The sequence below is a fragment of the Cervus canadensis genome, chromosome 7 (genome assembly GCF_019320065.1).
Source record: "Cervus canadensis isolate Bull #8, Minnesota chromosome 7, ASM1932006v1, whole genome shotgun sequence".
In the NCBI taxonomy this organism is placed as follows: Eukaryota; Metazoa; Chordata; class Mammalia; order Artiodactyla; family Cervidae; genus Cervus; species Cervus canadensis.
In genome coordinates, this window is record NC_057392.1 from 1,970,121 (window position 1) to 1,990,732 (window position 20,612).

Sequence of the window (20,612 nt, forward strand, 5' to 3'; positions counted from 1 at the left end):
AATGGAGAAGGAAATGGCAACCCATTCCAGTATTCTTGCCTGGAGAATCCCATGGATAGAGGAGCCTGGTGGGCTACAGTCCACAGGGTTGCAAAGAGTCGGACACGACTGAGCGACTACACTTACTTACACTTACCTACAGAAGAAATCTATTGCTGATTCATGTCAATGTATGACAAAACCCGCTGAAAAAATAAATAAATAAATAAATAAAAAGAAAGCAAAGAGGAATTAAAGAGCCTCTTGATGAAGGTGAAAGAAGAGAGTGAAAAAGTTGGCTTAAAGCTCAACATTCAAAACATGAAGATCATGGCATCTGGTCCTATCACTTCATGGCAAACAGATGGGGGAAACAACAGAAACAGTGACAGACTTTATTTTGGGGGCTCCAAAATCACTGCAGATGGTGATTGCAACCATGAAATTAAAAGACGCTTGCTCCTTGGAAGAAAAGCTATGACCAACCTAGACACCATATTAAAAAGCAGAGACATTACTTGTCAACAAAGGTCCATCTAGTCACATCTATGGTTTTTTCCAGTAGTCCTATGGATGTGAGAGTTGGACTATAAAGAAAGCTGAGCACTGAAGAATTGATATTTTTAAACTGTGGTGTTGGAGAAGACTCCTGAGAGTCCCTTGAACTGCAAGGAGATCCAACCAGTCAATCCTAAAGGAAATCAGTCCTGGATGTTCACTGGAAGGACTGATGCTGAAGCTGAAACTTTGGCCACCCAGTCAATCCTAAAGGAAATCAGTCCTGGGTGTTCACTGGAAGGACTGATGCTGAAGCTGAAACTTTGGCCACCTGATGGGAAGAACTGACTCACTAGTAAAGATCCTGAGCTGGAAAAGATTGAAGGCAGAAGTAGAAGGGGATGACAGAGAATGATGAGATGGTTGTATGGCATCACCGACTCAATGGACGTGAGTTTGAGCAAATTCCAGAAGATGGTGAAGTACAGGGAAACCTGGCATGCTGCGGTCCACGGGATCACCAACAGTCAGACATGACTGAGCGACTGAACAACAAAAGCATATTCAAAGTAGGATCAGACCCTGATTCTCCATTGTCTGGTAAGGAAGAGGAAGAATTTGATTTGTAAGCATTTTTTCAAGCCACACTGTCTCTTTAAAATATTTTAATTGGGAACATGAGAGAAACTGACACCTTTTGTAAAAAAGGTGAAATGCCAGTTTGAAATTTATTTGAAAAATCATAAGGTCTAGTGTGGTCACACTGAGACTACTCTGCTCGCAGCTGGAGTTGAGAAGGCAGGGAGTCTCCAGCTGAAGATCCCCACCCAACCTAGTCTGTTTATTTTACCCATGTAAACTGCCAGTGTAAACATTAAAGTTTTATGTTTGTGAACCTTGATCAAAATTCATTTATGTTTACTTTGAATCTGACTTTATCCTTGAAAATTTACTCCTATTTTAACTTGAGAGAGAATTTGTAGTTTGAAAGTCTTTGAGAAAATATGTACTCAGACCTAATATATGCTGCTATTAGATAAATTTTACCTGAATTCTGCCCTTCTCACTAACCCTATAATAAATGTGCCTTCTTTTGTTTCATGAGATGTCCTTGAATTCCTCTGAAACGCAGTTTTTCTTGCCACCTTGTATTAATAGACCTATATTTAACTTGCTTCAAGAGGTATTTATTATGAACCTATTGAACAAGTGTATGATGAATTGTTGGACGAACGTAACTGGGCAGTAATCAAGTCAAATAATTTTGCTGTTAGTGTATACCAACACATGGAGAAAAAAGTACTTGAAGACAACAGCAAAAGAAACTGACAGATTGTGATCATATATTAAAATCTCCTGCAGTGAAACTATATTTAATCTATTTGCCACATCCTATCTATAGGCTGGTGAAAAAGTTCCATTTGAAATTTTCATAAAACATTTTGCTACAATGTAGGCATAAAAGTTACATAATCATCACCATAATAATAAATTCCCAGTTGTTGAAGGGTTTCTTACATTGCCTTAAATTTTTACTACAAATTTTAATCTTCTGTGATTCAGTGGACTCCCTTATTAAAAGCACTTTCAATCAAAGTCAATACATCTCTCAAAGGACATTTGGAAATGTACAGAATATTTAGGAATTCTGCTGGGTGAGCAAGGGGCACAGATACATAATACATGCAATGAGTAGGACAATGCCCAAAAGAAAGCAGTATCATAACTCAAATGCCAGAATACCTTCCTATATAAAACACTGAACTGAAAAGGCATGGGCTTGTCTTCTGATACCAGCTTTGTAATGTGGCAAGTCACTTTCTCTCTGAGTTTTAGCTTTCTTCTGTGTCCTAAGGAGGCTGGAGTTAAGAGAATCATTTCTAAGCCATCTTTCTACTCTTACAGTCCTTAATTGGCTTTTCCAGCAAACACTGATCCCCATTTCTAAAGGCCTATAATAGAGTTATAGCAACACTGCTTAGCATTCAATTATAAATCCCAAACTAGATTTTTTGACATCTTGGGTATATAGATATAGAAAGCCATATATATATTATTTTTTAAATACCTTAGGGGCAAAAATTGTTGGCAACCCTAAGTCCATAAATAGTCAAGTGATCTATTTATGCATTCTCATATTTAATATCATATGAGTATTATCTGTTCCTTTAATGGAGAAAACCATATAATTTTATATAATATCACATTTTCATTATTTCTTCATAGTTTTTCTAAGTGTTAAAATAATTATTACTTGGAAAATGATTTATGTTTATAAATCTGTTATTTCTATAAAATGATAGTGTACTGAGATTGGAAATTCTTTGTTCCAAGATTAGCAAGAAAAGACAATTTTTCATTAGATGATGAAGAATCCATCTTCAATGCAGGAGACACCAGTGTGATCCTTGGGTCCAGAAGAACCCCTGGATAATGGAATGGCTACACACTCCAGTATTTTTGCCTAAAGAATTCCATGGACAGAGGTGCCTGGAAGGCTACAGTCCATGGGGACGCAAAGAGCTGGACAAAACTGAGTGACTAACACTTTCACGTTTTCTCTATGGGAGTATAGTTTAAAAAATCCTTTTAGTCCATGAGTCATATAAATACTGAAGAAGGCAATGGCAACCAGCTCCGGTACTCTTGCCTGGGAAATCCTGTGGATGGAAGGGCCTGGTAGGCTACGGTCTATGGGGTCGCAAAGAGTCAGACACAACTGAGTGACTTCACTTTCACTTTTCACTTTCATGCACTGGAGAAGGAAATGGCAACCCACTCCAGTATTCTTGCCTGGAGAATCCCAGGGACCAGAGCCTGGTGGACTGCTGTCTATGGGATTGCGCAGAGTCGGACACGACTGACTTGACTTAGCAGCAGCATATAAATACAAAACCCATTTAGTTAATTTTTTAACCCATGTTATCATTATGATATTCTCATTTTGTAAAGACACCACAATATCCTAAGAGATTAGATCCATTGATATATGCTTCTTGTAAACTTCTACCATCTGATTAAATTCAACACAAAATTTTCTCTCCTCAAAACTCTTACTTAGATGTGGTCTACTTATATAAACAAAGTTGTAATCTTTATATTATTTTATTGTTTTTTTTAATTTATTTTTATTAGTTGGAGGCTAATTACTTTACAGTATTGTAGTGGTTTTTGCCATACATTGACATGAATCAGCCATGGATTTACATGTATTCCCCATCCTGATCCCGCCTCCCACCTCCCTCTCCACCCGATCCCTCTGGGTCTTCCCAGTGCACCAGCCCTGAGCACTTGTCTCATGCATCCAACCTGGGCTGATGATCTGTTTCACCCTTGATAATATACATGCTTTGATGCTGTTCTCTCAAAACATCCCACCCTCGCCTTCTCCCACAGAGTCCAAAAGTCTGTTCTGTACATCTGTGTCTCTTTTTCTGTCTTGCATATAGGATTATCATTACCATCTTTTAAATCCCATATATATGTGTTAGTATACTGTATTGGTCTTTATCTTTCTGGCTTACTTTACTCTGTATAATGGGCTCAGTTTCATCCATCTCATTAGAACTGATTCAAATGAATTCTTTTTAATGGCTGAGTAATATTCCATGGTGTATATGTACCACAGCTTCCTTATCCATTCGTCTGCTAATGGGCATCTAGGTTGCTTCCATGTCCTGGCTATTATAAACAGTGCTATGATGAACATTGGGGTGCACGTGTCTCTTTCAGATCTGGTTTCCTCAGTGTGTATGCCCAGAAGTGGGATTGCTGGGTCATATGGCAGTTCTATTTCCAGTTTTTTAAGAAATCTCCACACTGTTCTCCACAGCGGCTGTACTAGTTTGCATTCCCACCAACTGTGTAAGAGGGTTCCCTTTTCTCCACACCCTCTCCAGAATTTATTGCTTGTAGACTTTTGATAGCAGACATCCTGACTGGCATGTAATGGTACCTCATTGTGGTTTTGATTTGCATTTCTCTGATAATGAGTGATGTTGAGCATCTTTTCATGTGTTTGTTAGCCATCTGTATGTCTTCTTTGGAGAAATGTCTGTTTAGTTCTTTGGCCCATTTTTTGATTGGGTCATTTATTTTTCTGGAATTGAGCTTCAGGAGTTGCTTGTATATTTTTGAGATTAATCCTTTGTCCATTGCTTCATTTGCTATTATTTTCTCCCGTTCTGAGGGCTGTCTTTTCACCTTGCTTATAGTTTCCTTTGTTGTGCAAAAGCTTTTAAGTTTCATTAGGTCCCATTTGTTTATTTTTGCTTTTATTTCCAATATGCACAACTGGTGCTGGGAAAACTGGCCAACCACTTGTAAAAGAATGAAACTAGAACACTTTCTAACACCATACACAAAAATAAACTCAAAATATATTAAAGATCTAAATGTAAGACCAGAAACTATAAAACTCCTAGAGGAGAACATAGGCAAAACACTCTGACATAAATCACAGCAGGATCCTCTGTGACCCACCTCCCAGAATATTGGAAATAAAAGCAAAAATAAACAATGTTAATTTAGATATTTCTGGCAGGGTGGGAATAAATATAGCTTAGATATGTTATTTAAAAATATATGTATATATATTTTAAACAAACTCATAACTTTGATCATTACTCATTTCTTTCATTTTTTATTTTGTTTGTTTTTTTGGTGGAAGGGCTTTAGGTGTAATTCCATTAGGATCTTTAGTCCTGAAGATTAACAACACTCAAATTATTCTAGACTGCTCTTAATGAGCCTATTGAAACACCTCTTGATCCAAGAAGCATTAAAAAATTATTACCTAGTTATTTTGTTTTTGACTTATTCAGAAGAATGTTAAGCTGTTTAAAATAACATTTGTTTGAGTTATAATTTAGCCTTCCACTAAATTTGAGCAATGAACTGTGTAACAACACTGTAGCAATAAATAGAGAACAAATACATAATTTCTGACAAAGCCTATCAACATGTCCTTTAATTGTCAATTGGACTTTCCTGGGCAGCATGGATTATGCCATTATTGCTTTTTTCCTTAACATAACATGCTGTCTTTCTTGAATGAACTGTCTGAGAGAACTTAATATTTAAGCCAAGTACAGAGAAGTATACAGATTAGAGGTGGCTGCAATATTATTGTGAATCGTTTCAAAAGCATTAAGAAGTACTGAATGTAGAGGTCCTTCTAGAAGCAGCTAGCTAATGATTAACCTGGAGGAAAATTCCTTGAGCAGAGTTTTTTTTTTTTTTTCTTTAAGAAATAAGTTTAGGGTCATCCCTGTTGGTTCAGTGGTCAAGGCTCTCTGCTTCCAATGCAAGGGGCATGGGTTCAATTCCAGATTGGGGAACTAAGATCACACATACAGTTTGCAATGCCAAACATAAGTAAATATTTTTTTTTAATTAAAACGCTTTGATTAAAAAAAGAAAAGAAGAAGTTTAAAACAAGAAAATCCTGGAATCATTATTTTAACAGAATGATTGGTATAATAAAAATTCACTTTGATAGGCCATCATATAGGAAAAGTAATTATTATTCTTTAGCTAGTGCATGCAGTAAATAGAAAAGAAAATGCTTCACTAATGCCTCTGTTTTTAAAGGATGCCATTCTATCTTGAAATTTAAACCCGGGGGTAAAAATAGTATTGAGACTAAGGACCTTTATGTTGGCAATCCATTAGAAGCTTTTAATTTCAATTTTGTTGCAATATCCCACTATATCTGACACCTTTTATAAATTCCATCTTGATAAAGACCACCACGAACTAACCTGTAAAAATTTATAATGTTAAGCTAACAGGTACTGAACTCATCCTAAATCCCAAATAGCTCACTATATCCTGACAACTACCATGAGATAGATACAGTTCCTATTTTATCAGTGAGAAAACCATATTACAGAATATGTGATATTAATTTAACAACTAAGCACTTCTTGTTGGTGAATTAACTTTTTTCTTTTTTTTCACTTTGAGAGGGTAGGTACAGCTGAATTGACAAATAAGGTGAACAAAACTATCCATCACTATACATTAAGGCAGGCAAATTGGCTGTCTCACTTCCAGGTATGGATTAACAACTGGTGACTTACTCATGTGAACTAAATGACTAAATGATGACATATCATTAGTGAAACCTAATGACCCAAAAAGAAAAAAAATCTACTTTAATATCAAAATGTACTGTTGTCCATTAAGTAAAAGATTATAAGGGAAAATGTGAAGGATGAATTTAAAATTTGAGGAGTACAGCTTGAGTTTGTGATTATAAAGATCTTTCATGTTGGAAATTTAGTATTTAATGGGAAATCCTTCTCACATCTTATAATTTTACATATTACAGAATAATAATCAGAAAACAAATGGGATAATTTAATATCAATCAGTGTCTTGACAATTAAGGAATACAAGATTTTTACAGTCCATTGAGAGTTGCATTACTAGATTTATTTCACAAAGTCTGCTGTGAGTAACTTATTCAACCACTCTAATCAGTCTAGATGGAACTGGATTAATCTGCATTCTAGTAGCAAAAGAAAAAAAAATGGAAGACAAAGTAGCAAAAACCAGTTAAAGCTTCAACACAAGCACACTAAAAAGATATTGAATTAAACAGCCCCCAAATAGGTAATAATGTGCAGCTATTTAGCATGATGCTCTGGTTTCTAAAAATCTCTCTCAAGGAAAGCACTTCTGTTACCTATGGGTCAAATATAAGAAGGAATACACAAGAATTAAAGCATTATAAAATTCAACAAAATGGATAAGCCTTTATGTACTATTTATCTGCATTTCCCTCTCTTTCCTCCTTTAATAAATTATTTTAAAAGATTATTTGACATTAATTATTTACAAAAATATTTTCTTCTTTGTAAATTTACCAACACTACTGCTCCTTCCTTCTTTATGCAATTTTAAAGCATTTCAAACTATCATTGCCTATTGACAATTTTAAGTTTTGCTTTTGTTGAATAATCTACTATGTTAGGCAGTATTGCATAAGCTGTCACAGTGCTTGGCTAGTTTAGAAGCAGAATTTAAGCCTATGGTGTAAGAACTTTGTTGCTTTCCTCTGCGTAACATCTAGAAAAATGCCTAACACATAGTGTGAGTTCACTGAGTATGTATGGCTTAAATAAATGATGAGGAAGAGAATAAATAATACTGGAGATTAAGGAAACAGAAAAAGAGTTAATATAAGAGCAGAAAATTGGGTAGGGTAAGGTCATGGGAAGCTATATAGATCTTGATAAAAAAATATGGATTTTTACTACAAATTAACTGGTAGATTGTGGTAAAAATAATGCCAACAAGTCTGGCCAAAAACAAACGAAAGAGTGAGGTTGAAATTAAATAGGAAAGTAAATTTTTATGGTGTTTATATTGGATGTGAGAGCTGGACTGTGAAGAAAGCTGAGCGCCAAAGAATTGATGCTTTTGAACTGTGGTGTTGGAGAAGACTCTTGAGAGTCCCTTGGACTGCAAGGAGATCCAACCAGTCCATCCTAATGGAAATCAGTCCTGGGTGTTCACTGGAAGGACTGATGCTGAAGCTGAAACTCAGGTACTTTGTCCACCTGATGCGAAGAGTTGACTCATTGGAAAAGACCCTGATGCTGGGAAGGACTGGGGACAGGAGGAGAAGGGGATGACAGAGGATGACATGGCTGGATGGCATCACCGACTCGATGGACATGAGTTTGAGTAAACTCTGGGAGTTGGTGAGGGACAGGGAGGCCTGGCGTGCTGCGATTCATGGGGCCGCAAAGAGTCAGACACAACTGAGCGACTGAACTGAACTGAACTGTTATTAGCCAATGTTTTTAATACTAACACTTACATCGACAAGTATGCATGGTAACAAGCTTGTTTGTAAAGTTCTGATGCACTTTAAGAAAAATCTATTTCTAACTCTGACATTCAGGATAAGTCAAAACTACAGAGAGAGTAAAAAGATCAGCGATTGCCAGAATCTTTCAGGGAGGGAGAGGTGAATAGATGAAGCACACTGGATGAATTTTTAGCACAGCGAAATTTTTCTGTATGATATTATAGTGGTAGTTCCATAATATTACATATTTGCCAAAACTCATAGAAAATTCAATGCCTTGAGGGAACCCTGATGGAAACTGTGGACTTTGGGTGATAATTATGTGTCAATGTTGGTTCATTGATTGTAACAAATGTACCACTTTGGTGGGAGATTCCATGGTGAACTGTGTAGGGGGAGGAGTAAATGGAACTTTCTGCTTATTTTTGTTGTGAACCCAAAAATCCTCTTTGAAAAAAGTCCCTCTAAAGAAAAAAAAATTGCAACCTTTTTATAGTTGTCAATTTGGCATCAAGTTGATAAAGTCCTTAAAATATTCATTTATTTTTATTTGGAAAATTTACTTCTACATCACCCTCCCACAAAATAATCAAAGAGTTTTTGTTAGAAGTTTTTATCTTATCTGTTGGTGGTGTTCAATCACTCAGTCATGTCTGACTCTGTGACTCCATGGACTGCAGCACACCAGGCTTCCCTGTCCTTCACTATCTCCCAGAGTTTGCTCAAACTCACATCCATTGAATCGATAATGCTATCCGGCCTTCTCATTCATCCCCTGTTGCCCCCTTCTCTTCCTGCCCTTAATCTTTCCCAGCATTACGGTCTTTTCTAAAGAGTTGGCTAGGGTGGCTAAAGTAATGGAGCTTCACCTTAAACATCAGTCCTTTCAGGGAGTATTCAGGACTGATTTCCTTTAGGATTGACTGGTTCGATCTCCTTCTGTCCAAGGGACTCACAGGAGAGAGTCCAGCACCACCCTTGTACAGTCTTCTCTGTAAGTAGAAACTAGAACTTGCTTCTATCCAGTAGTCATGGCAAAGATAAAGGGATGTCATTCCCCTGGTCATATTTTGTTATACAAAAGATTTTGTCTTGCTAGCTGACTCATTCTAGAATCATGCTTTCCATGGCTGGCTTCAAGGAACACTAACCCAATATGAATTCACCAAAAAATGAATTTCTAACAACCTGAGTGAGTTTGGAAACAAAATCTCCCCAGTAAAATCTCCAGAGAAGAACCCAGAGTAGGCTAACTCTAATTGCAGTTTTACAGGGGACCTGGATAACTCTGTGATTGTAACCTCACAGAGCACTCAGTCATGCTGTGCCCAACTCCTGACTCACAAAAACTTTAAGATAATAATTCAGGCTATTTAAAAGCTGTGATGCTTGTGGTAATTTGTTACACAGCATAGAAAACTAATATACTTGCCAAACTTTCCTTTTATTAACAAGTTAATTCTGATATAGTCTCATAGATTTTTTTATTCCTAATTTATTCAATGAGTTATAATTTACTACTATCTATATTGATTTTGATATTCATATAGTGATTGATAGATAGGTCTGGCCAGTGGCATTCACTTTCACTTTAATATGTCCCCATTCATCTTTCAGCACTTTCTTATTTTCTGGTAGAGCATTGTATTTTAGACTCAGCTTGCATGTTCTTGCCCCAGCCTTAGGAATGAGCCATCTTCCCATTCAACACCAGTTTATTTTACTGGAGAATATTTAGAAGACAAGATCTGTTTTCTAGATGTGATTATTGCTAGAGGGTGTTCCTCACTACAAAGCATAGCGAGGGACACACATACATATCTATATAAAATATGCACTGCAGTTGTTGTTGAGTCAGTAAGTCATATCCAACTCTTTGCAACCCCAAGACTGTAGCCTTCCAGGCTCCTCTGTCCATGCAATTTCCCAGGCAAGAATACTGGAGAGGGTTGCCGTTTCTTTCTCCAGGGGATCTCCCTGACCCAGGGATCGAACCCATGTCTTCTGTTTGGCAGGCAGATTTTTTACCACTGAGCCAGCTAGGAAGCCCCAAAATATGCATATGTGTATATATTTTATTCATTGTTGTTGTTCAAATACATAAATACATGTATATCACTGGAGAAGGAAATGGCAACCCACTCCAGTATTCTTGCTTGGAGAATCCCATGGACAGAGGAGCCTGGCAGGCTACAGTCCATAGCGTCGCAAGAGTCGGACACGACTGAGCGACCAAGAACATGGATACCAGTAATGCATTCTGTATCTTTTTTTTTAATTGTCTTAAATTTTATTTTTTTTCATTTATTTTTATCAGTTGGAGGCTAATTACTTTACAATACATGTAAATCCATGGCTGATTCATGTCAATGTATGACAAAAACCACTACAATATTGTAAAGCATTCTGTATCTTTTAAAAGACATGTTTGCTCACATGCTTCTAACACAGTCCCACACCACAGAGTTCATGCTAACTTTATCCCTTTTTATATTTATAGTTCCCTTCTTAGACAATTAGAAAACTAGTATCTGTTATTCTTCATGTGTTTACTTATTTGTGCAAATTCCAGTAAGAGAACAATTTCTATTCCCTACTAAACAACTCCTCCTACTTCAGACAGGTGCCCTCTTCCTCTACTTTGGACTAAGAAATTTCATGATGAGCCACTGTCATTATCCCACTGTTTAAGGAACCTCTCTTCATCCTGCTTAGGCTTTAGTAGTCCCTGCCAGTTAGTTCTCTCATACAAAGACTCTCCCCTTGCTGGTCGGCTCTGATACCATACAAAGCTGTGCTTCCTCTAAAATTTGCCACCCCATGGTGGATGACCCCCACCTTGGATATCCTCTTCAACCTGCTTGAGTTCTGTCATCCTGCATTAAGCTGCATTTTCAGGGGGACTTCTCTCTTATTTGTCTCTGGCTCACATACTCTGTGTGGGAAGCCTTTCAATACGGCTGCTTTCCTTACCACACTCAGACTCTGACACCCCCGTGCCAGGCTGCGTACAGTCTCTGAATCTCAAGGCAATGTGGCCAACTATTCAAACTGAATTATACTAGCTCTACTCTTCTAAAAAAAAATAGGAGGTTGAGAGAGTAAAAGAGGCAGAGAGAAAGAAAAAGGAAAAAAAAAACAAAACAGAAACGCACAGTGACATTTTTAAAATGAACTAATGGAAATCATGTTGTACCATACAATGTACAGGAGGAAAATTGATCATAGCTTCAAAATGTAAAGTCACATAACTTGCTCTAGAAAGCAATGCTTTTTGATGCAGCATGTTGTAAAGTTTCAGCTGTCATATTTTTCACATTTTGCAATTATAACATTTTATATGTGTGTGCATATATAAACATCTATACATACTCAGTTCTCTCCATGTTAACAATTTAAAGTCTTGCTAAATATGAAATTATTAAGCATTAAAGGAAAGTTATGACCAACCAAGACAGCATATTAAAAAGCAGAGACATTATTTTGTCAACAAAGCTCCATCTAGTAAAGGCTATGGTTTTTCCAGCAGTCATGTATGGATGTGAGAGTTGGACTGCGAGGAAAGCTGAGCGCCGAAAAACTCATGCTTTTGAACTGTGGTGTTGAAGACTCTTGAGCATCCCTTGGACTGCAGAGATCCAACCAGTCCATCCTAAAGGAGATCAGTCCTGGGTGTTCATTGGAAGGACTGATGTTGAAGCTGAAACTCCAATACTTTGGCCACCTGATGCTAAGAGCTGACTCATTTTAAAAGACCCTGATTCTGGGAAAGATTGAGGGCAGGAGGAGAAGGGGACGACAGAGGATAAGATTATTGTATGGCATCACCAACTCGATGGACATGGGTTTGGGTGGACTCTGGGAGTTGGTGATGGACAGGGAGGCCTGGTGTGTTGTGGTTCATGGGGTCGCAAAGAGTCGGACACGATTGAGCGACTGAACTGACTGAACTGAAACTTAAATTTCTTTTTTATTAAGGTTTAAGGATGTATATTTGACTAACACTCTAAAGAGAAAAAACAATAGACACATATGCACAACAATAAGTTTATGTAAAAGAAAGTAGCTTTGCATAAGTTTAGAAATATGAGCAAAGCCTCTTTAGAGAAGTTTTTAAATTTATATTTATGTGTCTAAGGACTAGTTCCAGGATCCTTATTAAGAAATAGCAAAGAATATATAAACTGATTCACCAGTGGAACTAGGTGGGACTGGTTGGATCATTTGTTTCACCACTGAATTTGTGAATTCCTGTTTTTACATCATCTCTTTCTAGAAGTTATTCTGCTCTGGCTCTGAGTCGCCGCAGTCATTTGACTTAGAAAGTGCCCTTTGATGGACCTTGTTCACTACTGCATTTTTCAATGAATTAAAGTTTGTCTGTTCTTAAAAAAATAAATAAAAATAAAAACACCTCTGTTCCTCCTTGTGAGATCATTATTTCAAACAATATGCAGTCTTACTGTTACACTAATAAATATTAATTTGCTAAATATCTATAAATTTACATTTATAAGTGTAAATTATGTATTTAAATCATTATGAAAACCAACAAAATACATTTTGAAGTACTTTGAAAGTTGCAAATGAACTTAGAATTCAGTGATAATGTGATATATACATTAAGTCCCTGCTCTCCAGAATTCAAATTTTGTTCAGTGAGGCAGAAAGTAAATAGTAGATGATTACAAAGCAATACAAGACTTTGAAAAATTACAATAAAATAAGGTATTGAGAAGAAAATAGGAAAGGAATAATCATGACTTTGGAAATAATCTTTCAGTGAGTCTAAGAATGAGAAAAATCTAAATGACTTCCCCAAATATTCAGTGCTAGAGATGAGACTGGAATGATCAATTTCCTTATATGTCCTGGGTTCTTTTTCCTTACTTTCCAATATGTCCTAGGAAGTTTAATGTCAGACACATTTAGGTGTGGAATATCTTAGAATATAGTTATTTTTATACTAGATAAAACTACTTCATAAACAAAATTATCTATTGTTCAGTAAATTATTCTGTACCTAATAGTCTTATTCTTCATATTGTGACTCACATAAATGATGGAGATATAAATTACATGCATAACTATAAAACATTTTATTTAACACACACAATGACACACACACACACACACTGAGGACAGTAGAGAACTGGTTTGCAGCAAAGCGTTTAATAATAAAGACATGTAACTTCTGCAGAGCCAGCATATCCATATCTAAGATGCTAATGAGGTGGAAAATTAAAAGAAATAACAGCACTTGGGTCTTGCAATGTTTTCTAAGCCCTTTAGTCCTTTGGTGCTTTCTTTCTCCCTTTTTTGCTGGATGATGTTTATTGTGGTGTTGATATAAACATTCATCATTGTGTATGTGAGAAGGTATAAATTCCTACTGATTCCTTAGTTCAACTGATACCCACTGGGAAGATTAACAGAGATTGATTTTTCCTTTTTCTTTTTACAAATGTCTTTCATTCAAGTTTTCAGAACTGATTTAAAAAAAAAATCTCTATTAAACTTCTCTAAGTTTTAAAATTAATTAAAGTATTTATTTATTAATATTTTTGCCTTCATTAAATGGTCTATAAGGTTTTAGCTCAATGTCAACTAGATTTTTTAAAAAAATGGGGCAGGAAAAGAAGCCAAATTGAGAATAAAAAAATGTTGGTAAGTAGGATGAGAGGACTTAAGTAGTTTCTACTGAATTAAGCCTTTCTAAAATAATTATGTTGCAATAAATTCCATCACCAAATTCTAGACTGAGTAAATACAAACGTGAAAATCTTCTGCAAAGCTCTGGATACTGACCGCTACACTGAGCAGAGGATAATGATGCATACAGATTAACATCATTTAGAATCAGATTTTAGATTTATTAAAGCCAGAGCTGAGTTTTCATTGCTTAGTTGTTTACCTTTTCAGCATCATAATTGCCTAAGTAGCTCATGTAACCTAAAAGAGGCAATCATAAAAATATAAGAAAAATAGACTGGCAACATTTAAAAGATAAATTATGTTTCCTTCAAACAACAAAAACAGAGAAAGATAAATTTTCCTTAAAATGTTAACAGATTGTTTCTTAATTTCCATTACAGAACTAAATAATAAAACAGAAAATACTTTATATTCAATTTAATTTATGACCCCAGATCCACCACATACTAAAAAACAGTTAACAAAGTATCATACATAATAACAATGCGTTTTATGAAGAGTATACACACAACACCCTGTATGTGAGTGTATGGATTATATGTAAGTCTATGAAAAACATGTAAGTATATGAAAAATATCTAAGTGTATCTATGATCTATGATTGTATGAATAGCATATATAAGTTGACTCTCTAGCAAAATTGAAGTTGACCATCATTTTTTGTTTAATTTTATGGCAAATTTGGAAATTGTTTAAGCTAAAATGATATTTATTTCTTCCTTCTTTCCTCACTTGGAACTCAGGGAGGTTAATCGTACACTTTTTTTAAGGATGCACTCTCATTTCTGCATGACTGTCATCCAATTCTACTTTCTCTGACCCAGATAACCATTATCCCAAATTCCATTTTTATCTGTATTCTTCATTTTTTACTTTTTATTGAAGTATAGCTGATTTACCATATTTTGTCAGTCTCTGCTACACAGCAAAGTGACTCAGCTATACACATATAGACATTCTTTTTTTTAATGTTATATTCCATTATGCTTTATAATAGAATATTGAATATAGTTCCCTGTGCTTTATAGCTGAGCCTTGCTGTTTGTCTGTTCTGTATATAATAGTTTGTAGCTACTAATTCTGAACTCCCAGTCCTTTCCTCCTTTCCCCCCCTTCCCCCTCGCCATTCAGCAACCCTTATTCCTGGGCATATACCTGGACAAAATTATAGTTCAAAAAGATACAGGCACCCCTATTTTCATAGTAGTGATTTAATTTCGAATTTACACTGAACCTGCTTCTGTGACTTTAACCCTTGAAAAATGAAAGTGTTAGTCACTCAGTCATGTCCAACTTTGTGATCCCACGGCCTGCAGCCCACCAGGTTACTCTGTCCATGAAACCCTCCAGGCAATGATCCTGGACTGGGTGGCCATTTTCTTCTCCAGACTTAAACCCTTATCTTGCCACTTTGTAGGCCTACATTATGGCCTGCTTCAGGGAGATAACGTGACCCCAGCCACCTGGGAAGGATTGTGAGATTTCTTGATCTGTGTGGCAAATGGTGCAGCCCTTGGTGCCCCTTGTCTGCTGCTTACAGGCGCAGCCCAGAAGTTCACATTTGGGGAGGCTGGAATCACAAATAAATGTGACATATTTGTTTGTTGATATGACAGGAGACATTCCATTTAGCAGTAGCAAGGAAATGACTATAAGAAACTGAAACTAACACTTCTACCTACCTGAAGCTTGCCGTTCTAGGAGATATTTGCAGGAATTAAATGGTCTTTTTACTTTTTTCCTCACCTCTCCCCACCTCTGATCCATAAGAGAATCTGACATCCAGGCCCCAGCAGCATGGTTATTTTGAAGAAATAGCCTGCCATCTTATCAGTCAGCTGGCTCCCAAATAAAGTCCCTTCATAGCCTCAACACCTTGTCTTGGATTCACTGACTTATTGTGTGGCAAGCAAAGTGAGCTTGGGCTCAGTAACAAGTTGTGGAAATAATTTAAATGTCCATCAACAAATGAATGGGTAAAGAAGATGTGGTACACTATACAATGGGCTATGACTCAGCCATCATAAAAAGAATGAAATAATGACACTTTAGCAACATAGAGATCATACTAAGTGAAGTAAGTCATAAAAAAAAACAAATACCCTAAGTTATTACTTATATGTGGAATCTAAATTATAGCACAAGTGAACCTATCTACAAATAGAAACAGACTCACAGACATAGAGAACAGACTTCTGGTTATATACCTTTTTACATAGTACATAATTTCAATGTTTTGCGGGTAATGATATTTATTTATTTTTATTTTGCTATATGTTACTTTTGGGACTTAACTTTGGTCATTCAACCACATATTACTGATGAGAAATACTCTGTAATGGCAAAATAAGGACCTCTAAAAATCAACTACCCCAGAAAAGCAACGAGAGCACTAAAATGTCAAAATCAGCATTTTCTGAATCCACAAAGTGTTATTGAAGGGAAGAAACTGAATGCTGTTTAAAACAAAACAAGTCTATGGCAGTTTTAACTAGTCTTGTTCCTATACCCTCACCCCAGCTCATCATGAACCTTGAAAACAGACTTGCAACCATGGTAGACACAGTCAAAAGCAGCCTAGCAGTATTGGAGGGGAATAATGGGTTTGGAGCTCCCCAAACCCCTATCCCTACAGAATTGTCATTTGTATCCCTGGCAGCTTCCTAGAAAAAAATCCCATTCACAGAGCATGTCTTTATTTCTTTTGAATCTGAACATACTTGATGAAAAATGCCCCATCCCCAGGGCATTTGACAAAAAAATAAAATCAGCAGCAATTCTTTGACATCACAGATGCCCACAGTGTCAATAAGAATTGATGCAAACAAGAGGCTGGCTTGAAAATGTAAAAATAACTCTGGGGTATAAGTTGTCTTTAGAGGACTTCCAGTTTCTGGTCTGGCATGTAAGAAGCTTAGAAGCTGCCACTCCATCCTAGTAAAAAGTAAAAACCTGAACAAACTGAAAAATCTACAGATCTTCTTAGATCTGTCAGAGAAGTAAGATAACAGAACAAACGCTACTCCTCAAACTAGAGAGACCTGCAGGCAAATGCAGAGAATCACAACTTTTTGGAGCAGAAACCCTCTAGCTGAAACTTCTGTAGGTATGGAAAGCTGAATTGTAATTGATAAATTGCTGGAGGCTCAACCTGAGAGAAGTATGAGAGATAAGAAACTCAGGGGGATTCAGTCCTTAGGGGGCCCCCCATATCTTTGTGATTTTTAAGTCCTGGAGCTCTAGCAGGTCCTCACAATGAATCTTTGGAAAAAACAAAACATAACAAAACCCTCCTGCCTCCAGCACAGAGAAAATCAAAAGAACAATTTTGGAATACACTGGAGTATTCTGTTGTTGTTTTTTTTTTTTTTTTCTTTTTTTAATTAGTTGGAGGCTAATTACTTCACAACATTTCAGTGGGTTTTGTCTGTTTTTCTTAACAAGGTCTGACATCTGGCTTAACATACTAGGATTTATCAGAGCCTAAGTGACCTAAGGGAAGAGAAACACACACCTTAATCCCTAATCCCTTAATCCCAGGTGAGCTAAACTATCTCACCTGAGTGGAGGAGAAGACAAGAATGAAAAATGCATGTGAAGTTCACAGTCCAGGGTCAAACTCACTTGAAAGACTGAAAGTTTAAATATTAGGACTATAAACTGTTTGCCTCCCCCCAACACACACACACATCTTATCATCACATTACTAATGGCCTATTTATAGCAATTTCTTTTACCTAGTACATCTTGTCTGATGTTCAAAAAAATTACAAAACATACTAAAAAGAGTACAGTTTAAAGAGAACACCATAAGAATCAGATTTACATATGACAGGGGTGGTGAATTATCAGATGAGAATTTTTTAAATTAAAATTTTAAATTCAAAATATGAATATGATAAGGGCTTTAATGGATAAATTAGACAGTGTGCAAGAACAGATGGACAATGTAAGCAAAAACAAGGAAATTCTTTAAAAGAACCAAAAAGTAATATGATCAAATTGCTTTAATAGAAAGAAAAATGTCTTCAATGGATATATTAGAAGACTACATAGGACTGTGGAAAAAAAAAATGTTTAAGCTTGAGGATATCACAATATAAGCCTCCAAATCTAAAAGCAAACAAAAAATAGAACTAAATATGCATGATCTGTGAGATAGCCACAAAAGTGTAACACTTGTAATGGGAATACCAGAAAGAGAAGAAAAGTAACAGAAAAAAAAAAATATTTGAAATGATCATGACTAAAATTTTCCATAAATTAATGTCATACATGAAATCACAGATCCACAAACCTCAAAAAACACCAAGCAGAATAAATTCCAAACAAGTTCACTACATTAGGCATATCATTTTCAAAATAAAAAAAAAATCAAAGATAAATTATGAAAGAAGCCTCTTCAAGAAAATCAAAGATACCAAAGGAATGTTTCATGCAAAGATGGGCACAATAAAGGACAGAAATGGCATGGGCCTAACAGACTCAGAAGATATCAAGAAGATGTGACAAGAATACACAGAAGAATTACACAAAAAAGATCTTAATGATCCGGGTGACCACAATGGTGTGGTCACTCACCTAGAGCCAGACATCCTGGAGTGTGAAGCCAAGTGGGCTATAGGAAGTGTTACTACAAACAAAGGTAGTGGAGATGGAATTCTAGATGAGCTATTTCAAATCTTAATAGATGATTCTAAAGTGTTGCACTCAATATGCCAGCAAAATTGTAAAACTCAGCAGTGGCCATAGGACTGGAAAAGGTCAATTTTCTAATAACAAAATGGGCAATGCCAAATAATGTTCAAATTACCACACAATTGCAATTATTTCACATGCTAGCAAGGTAATGCTCAAAATCCTCAAGATAGGCTCCAATAGTATGTGAATGAAGAACTTTCAGATGTGCAAGCTGGATTTAGAAAAGACAGAGAAATAAGAGATCAAATTGCCAACATCTGTAGGATCATAAAAAAAGCAGGTGAATTCCAGATAAATATCTACTTCTGATTCATTGACTACTATGCCTTTGACTGTGTGGATCACAATGAATTGTGAAAAATTCTTAAAGAAATGGGAGTACCAGACCACCTTGTATGCCTCCTGAGAAATCTGTTTGAAGGTCAAGAAGTAAGAGTTGGAACCGGACATGGGACAACAGATTGGTTCCAAACTGCGAAAGGAATATGTAAAGGCTGTATATTGTCACCCTGCTTATTTAACTTCTATACAGAGTACATCATGTGAAATGCCAGGCTAGGTGAGGCATAAGCTGGGAAGATTGCTGGGAGAAATATTAACAACCTCAAATATGCAGATAACGCCACTCATGGAGAGTGAAGAGGAACTAAAGAGCCTCTTGATGAAGGTGAAAGAGGGGAGAGAAAATGCTGACTTAAAACTCAACAGTCAAAAAACTAGATCATGGCATCTGGTCCCATCACTTCATGGGAAATGGATGGAGAAACAATGGAAACACTGAGACTTGTTTTTCTTGGGTTCCAAAACTGCTGTGTATGGTGACTGCATCCACGAAACTGAAAGATGTTTGCTCCTTGGAAGAAAAGCTTTGACAAACCTAGACAGCATATTAAAAAGAAGAGACATCACTTTGCTGGCAAAGGTCCGTATAATCAAAGCTGTTTTTAATTTTTTTCCCCCCATAGTCATGTACAGATAAGAGAGTCGGATCATAAAGAAGGCTTAGTGCCAAAGAACTGTTGCTTTTGAACTGTGGTGCTGGAGAAGAATCTTGGACTGCAAGGAGGTCAAACCAGTCAATCTTAAAGGAAATCAGTCCTGAATATTCATGGGAAGGAGTGACGCTGAAGCTGAAACTCCAATACTTTGGCAACCTGATGTGAAGAACTCACTGGAAAAGACTCTGATGCTGGGAAATATTGAAGGCAGGAGGAGAAGGGGACAGCAGAGAATGTGATGGTTGGATGGCATCACCGACTTGATGAGCATGAGTCTGAGCCAGCTTCGGGAGTTGGTGATGGACAGGGAAGACCGGTGTGCTGAAATCCACAGAGTTGCAGAGTCGGACACAACTGAGTGAATGAACTGAACTGAATACAGTCACTATCTTATCCAAATAGTCTGCAGCATAAACACAAAAGTGTAAATTACCCACAAACCACTTAATTTAAAATAATAAGGAAAGGTGAGAGAAATAAAATACATAATATACAAAAAGTATGTATATAGTATGCAGAGGGAAGTATGGATAACTATCACATCATTGCTTCTGTAACTGGTCTCAAGGCCACAGTTTTTATTTAACACTTCCATCTTTCAAGCCCTGTTCTACAAAGTGTCAGGTAAGCAATATATGGATCCATGAAAGACTCACTGGCATGTAAAATCTAAATTCAGAATGTGTTTTTTTCAATTTTCCATAACAAAGAACAGAAATTAGAGAAGTGTGCATAGGAGACATTTCCACTGAAGTCATTTGCATCACAAAGCCTGGCAGATAAAGTGTGACTAATGATCCTTTTTCTGTTTTCTCCCTTGAGCCATTATGATGATAGTGGAAGTGACACTAAAGTACATTTCCATTGAATTTGTGCCTATTGAGATAGAGCCTTAATAG

The 20,612-nt window shown here is 36.5% G+C and overlaps 1 long non-coding RNA gene across 1 annotated transcript; it reads right to left on the reverse strand.

Moving 5' to 3' along the window:
- Positions 1-383: 383 nt before the first annotated feature.
- Positions 384-19,661, reverse strand: LOC122445160. The gene is made up of 2 exons (XR_006270458.1): positions 19,593-19,661; positions 384-465 (listed from the first exon to the last, which is right to left on the reverse strand). It is a non-coding gene; the product is annotated as an uncharacterized LOC122445160 (long non-coding RNA).
- Between the last annotated feature and the right edge of the window lie 951 nt (positions 19,662-20,612).